Raw genomic sequence first — 9284 nt, 5'->3', positions numbered from 1 at the left:
AAACCAAAAGTCATAGCAGTAATAAGATGAAAGAGCTGAAGATTTTAAAAGTTAAACGGTTATATTCGGTTAAAAATTGTAGAAGGAGTTAAGTGCCGAAAAACGGCGGAAGATTGCATAAGAGGAAAACAAATGTAACACTAGAAGGAGCTGCATTTCCAGAAGAAAATGCAGGGTTGAATGCTGTATTGCTGAAAGAAAGCTTAATTTGTAAAAGAAATGGCTGAACTGAGCTGAAAGAGCTTAACATTTTAAAAGTAAAATGGTTAAAATAGGTGAAAACCTGTAAAAGAGGTTAAGCACAGTGATTCCCTATGTATTTTAATGGAGCAAAAAATCCTGGAACATCTTAAAAAGTTCAATGATTTGAATGACCAAAAGTAATAACTGTAATAAGTTGAAAGATTTGAATATTTTCAAAGTTGAAAGGTAGAAAATTTTGAAGCGTCCGAACCGGGTGTCGAACCGCGAACCTCATGTACCATAAGTTCCCAATGCATTTTAATAGGGCAAAAATTCCCGGAAAAACTGGAATATCTTAAAAAGTACAAGGATTTGAAAAACCAAAAGTCATAGCTGGAATAAGCTGAAGGAGCTGAACATTTTAAAAGTTGAATGGTTAAAATAGGTTAAAAATTGTAGAAGTAGTTAAGTGTCAAAAAACGGCGGAAGATAGTGTAAATAATAATAAAGAAATAAAGAGAAACAGGAAAACAAAGGGTTGAATGCTTTACAGCATTCAACCAACTAGAAGAGGCTGCATTTCCAGAAGAAAATGCAGGGTTGAATGCTGTATTGCTGAATGAAAGCTGAATTTGCTAAAGAAATGGCTGAACAAAGCTGGAAGAGCTCAACATTTTAAACATAGAATGTTCAAAGTGGGTAATGTAGGAAAATATCTTTCGCTCTGAGATTTTTCCACGCATGTTCTATTAGTCGGGAGAGATATAAGACCAAGATTCAGCCGGATAAAGTCACAGAAGGTTTATTCCCTAACAAAAGTTCTAAGACAGAATTAAAACAGATCTGGGTCCTCATTTTAGAAGGCCTTCAAAACGCAAGAAGTTACAGGCGTTTTACATGAAAAGCCACAAGAGAGAAGAAGACAATAAAATTATGCTCTGCTCAGACTTTTAAAGACAATTCGGGTTTCCCTCCCGCGGAAAACATGACGTCGAATCTCCGCCCTGGAACACTTGCATTGGCTGATCGATGATCCGTCTCCTCCTTCAGCCAATCGTAGAGGGTCATTCTCCGTGACCAGTTCCTCTCCTCAGGGAATGACTTCAAAGGGACACCTAGTGTTGCAGTAAACTCCGTCCCTTCCTGTCCACAACAAATATGATTGACAGCAGGAAATCCATGGAGGTTCTGGGTCAAAGTTCAGTCTTTTGTTCTTCTTGAGAACTGGACATCCAGAGCGGTTCTCACAGACGTACTCTATTCTTCAGGTGGTTTAGATTAGAGTGCTGGCTCCATCTCTGCTGGCCAGTGCCCGAGAGGTCAGCATCCCCCTCCTCTGTAGGGGAATGAGTGACAGCTGCTGTCCATAGGTCACATCTCAGGAATGTGAGGTCAGGATGCACACAGTTCTACACACTTAATCTATGAAACTAAAACTTCAAGTAATATAGATAAAACAGAAAACGTAATAAAATAAGACAGAGAAACCCTTCTAAAGTGAGGACCAAAAAATATAATTTCCTTCAGTTCCCTCTCTTGGCCTCATGAAGTGAGGCCACACAAAAATAAAAACACATTATCACATTACACAATCAAAACATATCAGCATACATTCAGACAGAAGCATTCTTGTATATTATAGTATAAAAAGTATAAAAATATAAAAAGAGAGCAAAGACAATCAAAATAACACTTCCTGTAAGAAAAGAACACCTGGAATTAAGGGGAGAAATTGAGACATATTAAGGCAGAATCAAAAATCACACAGGCAACGAAAGAGTAAAAATAGAAATGTTAAACATGACATCAAGCCTAATTCAGAAAATTTCTTCCATGTCCTCCATGGGGGTCCCATCGGAGAAGCTGCAATTCATATGGCCCACATAAATAAGAATAGCAATATTCTTAGTTAATATTCTTAGTTAGTTAGTTAGTTAGTTAGTATTGCAACAAAATCCAAAAAGTCATTCAGGGCCTTGACCACTCGTGTCCTCCTCCTGCATGTCCCACAAGCTCTGGCAAGCTTGGAACTGGCCTCCTATGGACTTCTGAATAAGCCTGGTAATTATTCAATCTGACACATTTAATACAACAGAACGGCTGCAAAAGAGCTTGGGGTGTCTCCCCAAGATGAGTCTGCTGTGGATCTAAATATTGATTAGGGTTAGGGTCAGAAACTTAAAAAATAAAACAAGAACAAAAGACAATAATAAAATAAAACAATGACAAAACAAGACAAGAATAAAAATGCACAGAAGAGATGTGATGGAAATGTCCACTACTTTGTCCTCTCCATAGTCTGCTTCTCCTCGTGCTGTTTTCATGGAAAACATAGGTGGAAGCATACAAATTCAAGATAAAGACAAGTTTATTAGGGGCTGTCGTCTAATGACCCATGTGGTGGATTCTAACTCCACCAGCATTCCTTATCACCTCAGGACAGTGTGGTAAAACCCCTTCATCCTCGCTGTGGATGAGATAACCAGATGAACAGACACACAAAGCTCTAAAAATTACCTTTTTAGGTCTATCAAAATTAGCATCATTTAAACCTCCTTTCTAAACAAATACATTCAAACGCTGATAATTGAAACAAAGATAATTGAAACCATGATAATACTAAAACAATTTCCTGCAACGAATCATTAATACCTCCTTTCCACCCTCTCTTGGCCTGGGGGAAACCCCAGGACACTAGTTGGGTGAAACCACGCAGATCTAAACAAAGATAAGGCATAAATACACAAACTAGAGCAATTGAAAGTAAAAATATAGAAACAGTTTTGTGCACCGGTAAGGTGAACAAGCGGTTTGTCCACAGTCCTATGGAAGGCAAGATAACAACAGAAAGAAATGGAACCACGTATTGTCGTGGCCTTACTGCCATAAGGTTAGTCACACCCTCGTCATTTATCATCAACCTCAAGGGGTCCATGTGTTTCACAAAACAAAGAAGTGTCCACTACAACCACAAGAAAACCAACATGTCCAAACTATGTCCAGATGTTTATGCTGCAAATTAGACATTCTACGCTCTATATACAGTGAAAAACCTGTGCTAAAAACAGTTCTGCCTAAAAATGAGACTTCCCTTCTGCTAAAGTGCAAATTCCTGTTGCATTTCAAAACTCAAACATACAATTGCAACAGAAGATCTTTTACTACTCACAGGCAGGTTTCAACAGTCGGAGCTGCTAGCTGCTACCCTCTAGTAGCACAATATCCTGTCAGAGAGACTGCAAACAGTGACTGAAAATGCCAGGAAATTTTATTAACACCTATGTACTAAAATGCGAATAACTGTCTGTTATTTTCACATAATGGAATGCAAAAATAAGGGTTTGCTAAATCAATGGCAGTGAACAACACACATTGTTGAGCTAAAGTTGACAACATGCAATATGGGTCAGGAACGGGTAGAACTAGAGTAATAGTGACATAATTAACAGTCCTTAAATCATATGCTATGCAATAAATTTTACCATCTGCTTTCAAGACCAGTCTAAAAGAAGTACTACGAAGAATGTGAATGCTACACCAGAGTTCCACAAACCAGTCTAAGTTTCCTTCATCCCTCCATCAGCTTCCTGCACCAGCATTACTGAAATCTAAAAACTTGTGCTCCTGCAATTACCTGAAGCACCACTAGGGAAGCGTGGAACATGAACCAACATCAAATGAACCTGTGGAGCATGAAGCATCAGAGAGCGTGTTTAACAGCACCTCTGCATCTTCATGAGCTGTCTTCTGTCTGCCACGATGTTTGTCAATACAGAAATGGTCCAGAACTCAGGAATTTGTCGTTGGATGAACGGGTAACCTGTACATTTTTATTGAGGGAAGAAAGTGAACACCTGAAAAAACACAATCGTACCAATCTGTGTTGTTAATGCCCCACTTAGTCATAGGACTGAGTTGCAGAGCCTCATGACCAGGGGGTGCTAATCCTATGTGGGATACAGCTGTGTCTGACAGCTAGTATCATTGCATTTGTGAGTGTATGAATGCACAATAAGCTGCTCGCCCTCAGGGTTAATATATGTCAGTGTAGTTCAAATGCCACGTGTGGCCTTCTACCTGCTGAAATATTACCGTGTACTGTCAATCATAGAGTGTACAGGTCAGACCATTCGGAGGCGGAAATAGAGCTTTGAGGACAGGAGTCATGGCTTTCACACCTGAAACCCATGAAACCACCTGGCGTTTCAGGGCCCTCTGGTTGTCTGCAGTGGGGGTTGGCTGTGGGGTCTGGCATGGCATCCAGTCTGCTGGCTCCTGTTTTTGACAAGACTGTCCCGTCCCAACAGATTCTCAGGCGTGTTTAGTGAATGCATACATGAATGTTCCACCATCTGGTCAAAAGTCAGTCGTATGGTCTTTTGCAGGTTTTGAGGAGTCATTTGTTCATTTGTCAGAGCAGGTAGTGTCCACTAGAGTCATCAGTGGTTACCTCTCATCTTGGAAAAGACAATGGCTCCTGCATCATCAAGTGGTATTGTCCGACTTGCCCTGTGGTCCTCGCCACGGTGGAGGAGGGGCTTGGGGTGGTCGTGGGTACTGTTCATTTTTCCTCCAGACCCTCTGCCTCTGGGTCTGTGCATTCTGCTGTTGGGTACCTCGTTGTGGGCTATCACATGCCCAAGGGTTTGGAGTGCCACAGATGCCATTTCCAGATGCTGCTAGGGTCTCCTGGGTGGCTCACGTGTCCCAGGGTTTTCACCATGTTCTCCTGTCCCCGACTTACGAATGGCTGAGCATAACACGTCGCTTCTGCTGTCTCTGAGGGCATCAAAACTCAAAATTCATGTTATTATTTTTAAACACCATTTATCATGTGTGGATTTTTCAGCTGCTCAACTCCTCCCTTTCTCCTTTCTATTACCTGCAAATGTGCAGTAATACTTTACATGATTGAAGTAGTTATCTTAACCTCAGGGTCAGTCACCTCTGACTCGGCCCCCTTCTGGCTAACTGAGGTCCTTTTGGGGGAGGTGTGAGCATCTGCTCATGCTCTTGTATCCCTTAGGCAGAAGAATGTTCTGCATAAAGATTTATGAGGGTTAAGGAGGGGTCTGGACTTCACTCTTATCTGGGCTGCCTTTCCTGCAAACATAAAGTTATGTGCCTCTAAAGACAAAAATTTAGAAAAATCATTAGTGTCCTGTTCAGGTTAAATGCCAACACCGTGACTGCAAAAGTCAGTTGATCAGCGATAAAAGCCTATTCAAGAAAAAATCCCTAAATCTGTCTGTGACCAATATAACGGGTGCGGAGCAAAATGTTCAAAAAATACACTTTCTTAGACACATTCTAACAGCTATTTATTCAGTTCTTTATCAAAAAAGCAAGATCAATTGAGCATTACAGTTTAACATTAACACCCTTAGTTTGACTTGTCCTGAAGGGCTTGCTGGTCCTAATAAGAATCTAGATAATCGCTAAAAATAACAATCTGACCAATCCAAACTTTTCCTTAAAGCTGCAGAACCTACAATTGTTAAAATACAGTAACATCTTTATCTTTCAAACTTGAATGCAAACCAAAACTGAGTGCCTCTTAGTACTAACCACCACAGTTCATACTGTGGCAGCTGATCGCAAAAATTCTACAAAGTGTAAATGTTCTAACACACAAAATGTCCTTTATACTACAGCACTTTTATGACCTGCAGATCATCCTACCATCATCCATGCCACAGATGGGAACTGCTTACAGAGGGGAAAAAAGGGGAGGTGTTACATGGGGGGTCATCATGTCGTGTAATTACTTCTTTTTCCTGCTAACAATTAAAACACTTCTCTTACACTGTCATAGAAGGCCTTTTTTGTTCAATGCTGTTGCTGAGCACTGTCCATGTTCTATATACAAAATTGTACACCTTTCATTCTGATCATCATGGGGATTAGGAATTCCAATTAGTGTAAAATGAATGTTACAACATTGGGTAATGGTTAAACCTCCTCAAATAGTTTTGGGTGGAGCTGCACTCTTCCCATCAACCCTCTGCTCTTTGTCACCTAGAAGATGACAGCACCAACCTCTTTCTGTGAAAAATGAACTGCTTAAACCTTTCTATTCTCCTAATTCTTTATTCAGTTTTCCTTATTTAATCAAAAAACACAATTCACACTCTAAACCACAACAGGTTTATTAAAACACAGACAATCAAGACGCAGACAATAACTTCTAACAATTTTCTCAAAACCAAACCAAAAGACAAAACAAATTAGGTACCTTACACATAAAAAATAAACCATTTCACTGAAATGAATCTTTTCTAACTAGTGTTAATATTTCCCCTTCTCTTTTCTCATCTTTCTCTTATAACAATTTTCAAATATTCCTGATTCTGATTCAAACGAACAAAACCGCCAGTCATGAGCTTTACATTCAAGCATTCACAGCTGTACACTTCACAAAAATCCTAACGATCTGGGAAATATCAAAACAAACATACAAACAAAATCAAACATTGCAAAAATTCTGTTTTAAGGGAGTCTGAGTCTAAAAGAACCAAATGCTTATAACTAATTTCAATAAAACGTCTTTGAGCAAAACTGAACTAAATCTTGGTAATTAGGAAATACAAATAAATGAGAGAAAGATATTCAAAATACAAAAACCGAAATAATTGCAAAATTATTTTACACAAAATGTTTTAGACCGATGCTACCTTACCATGTTTTTGAAAAGATTTGGGGAACCTCCCGAGAAAGTAGTTTTCGTTCGACCAGAGACGGCTGCTGCATGCAGTCATCTCCTCGCCGTGGTGACAGAGGCTTCCGTCGGAGGCGCAGCGCTACTTAAAAACCTTTTTCTGCGAACTGAAAACCCACTGAAATTTGTTTTTAAACGACGTCTTACAACCGAGGTCATGACCACACTCGATAACGACGATCACCACCATGATTTTACCGCAGATTAGATCCCAAACTCTAACTGTAAAAGTTTAGCGTGTTTCGCCATTACGATTTCCGGGGACGCCGGCTCGCCGGCCACGTGGTACTAACAAAGCCAATCATAGCTGCCGACGCAATTTCGGCTAGGACTCCGTCACGCTCACCACGTGGTATAGACGAAACCAATCACAGTCGTTTACACATTCGAAAACAAGTAAAACGTCCCGTCATTAGTCCGTTCGATGTAAACATGATAAGCAAGATGGCTGCGTCCGTAGAGCAGACAATACACAGGGAAATGTGGAAAATAAAGTTAATATTCACAGATTTCAAACACTTTTTCATCCCATTCTTTCCAAAATCTCATACATTCCATTCCATTCATCCACATTCAAGTCATTTTCACCGCTGTTGTCAAGTCAAATCGTCACCGTCGTCCGTCGTCGTATTGTCTGTTCCACCCCAGTCGTATTTTGTCCGGACAAAATGCATCATATACCTCATATTTTCCTTTGATGTTAATTTCGAATCCTTCTTTGGTCACTCTCCATCTAAAAAAATAATTTGTCGAGGCCGCTGCCCCGTTAGTGTCTTCCAAATTACCTAAACGCGCAAAAATTAGTTCCTATACTACACTGTTTTTACGCCTTGGGCGTCTCTCTAGGACAAACAGACGGAACCTTATGTATTTTTAAATACATTACCTCAAACACAACCGATAAACCTAGGATACCTTTTCTGTACTGTTGTTGCACACTAGGTGTCACAAACTAACAGTCAACCATCCCTTTAAAGTTTGGGTCAACTTTTATTTATGTATTTATCTATTTATTTATTTATTTATTTATTTATCTATTTATCTATTTATTTATCTATTTATCTATTTATTTATTTATTTATTTCGGGGGAAGCTCTACCGCCCACTCACTCGAGATCTCGTTCAATTTGAGTTATTCAACTATGAGATAACTTAATCAATATGCAGAATTTTGCAGCAGGCTTCTGCTTACCTGTTTTGTATGCGGCCGCGTGAGAAGTCGACCAAGTGGACGGGAGGAAGCGTGCCCAGACTTTACACTGAAAGTCTCAAAAAATACGAAAAATACGTCACCGGCTCGATCCGTGTTCCGTTCCCCGACTTCACGTTTCGGGTCACCAAATTTGTAGGAAAATATCTTTCGCTCTGAGATTTTTCCACGCATGTTCTATTAGTCGGGAGAGATATAAGACCAAGATTCAGCCGGATAAAGTCACAGAAGGTTTATTCCCTAACAAAAGTTCTAAGACAGAATTAAAACAGATCTGGGTCCTCATTTTAGAAGGCCTTCAAAACGCAAGAAGTTACAGGCGTTTTACATGAAAAGCCACAAGAGAGAAGAAGACAATAAAATTATGCTCTGCTCAGACTTTTAAAGACAATTCGGGTTTCCCTCCCGCGGAAAACATGACGTCGAATCTCCGCCCTGGAACACTTGCATTGGCTGATCGATGATCCGTCTCCTCCTTCAGCCAATCGTAGAGGGTCATTCTCCGTGACCAGTTCCTCTCCTCAGGGAATGACTTCAAAGGGACACCTAGTGTTGCAGTAAACTCCGTCCCTTCCTGTCCACAACAAATATGATTGACAGCAGGAAATCCATGGAGGTTCTGGGTCAAAGTTCAGTCTTTTGTTCTTCTTGAGAACTGGACATCCAGAGCGGTTCTCACAGACGTACTCTATTCTTCAGGTGGTTTAGATTAGAGTGCTGGCTCCATCTCTGCTGGCCAGTGCCCGAGAGGTCAGCATCCCCCTCCTCTGTAGGGGAATGAGTGACAGCTGCTGTCCATAGGTCACATCTCAGGAATGTGAGGTCAGGATGCACACAGTTCTACACACTTAATCTATGAAACTAAAACTTCAAGTAATATAGATAAAACAGAAAACGTAATAAAATAAGACAGAGAAACCCTTCTAAAGTGAGGACCAAAAAATATAATTTCCTTCAGTAAAAAACTGTATAAGAAGTTAAGCTATAAGATTTCCCATGTATTTTATTGAAGCAAAAATCCTCGAATATCTTTAAAAGTTCAAAGATTTGAGAAAAAAAGTCATAGCGGGAATAAGCTAAAAAAGTTGAACATTGTAATAGTAGAATGGCTAAAATAGGTCAAAATTTGTTGAAGGAGTTAAGCATGAAAGCTGAAATTGTTGAAAAAATGGC

At 39.9% G+C, this 9284-nt stretch overlaps 1 long non-coding RNA gene across 1 annotated transcript; it reads right to left on the bottom strand.

Moving 5' to 3' along the window:
- Positions 1-969: 969 nt before the first annotated feature.
- LOC111946326 (uncharacterized) lies at positions 970-9063 on the bottom strand. Its single transcript, XR_013655141.1, has 2 exons — positions 6863-9063; positions 970-5286 (listed from the first exon to the last, which is right to left on the bottom strand). It is a non-coding gene; the product is annotated as an uncharacterized LOC111946326 (long non-coding RNA).
- Between the last annotated feature and the right edge of the window lie 221 nt (positions 9064-9284).

The sequence above is a fragment of the Oryzias latipes genome, chromosome 3 (genome assembly GCF_053564925.1).
Source record: "Oryzias latipes strain Hd-rR chromosome 3, Olatipes_Hd-rR_3.1".
NCBI classification, from domain to species: domain Eukaryota; kingdom Metazoa; phylum Chordata; class Actinopteri; order Beloniformes; family Adrianichthyidae; genus Oryzias; species Oryzias latipes.
Note: the sequence above shows the minus strand (reverse complement) of the source record. Positions and strands in the feature narration are given on the sequence as shown.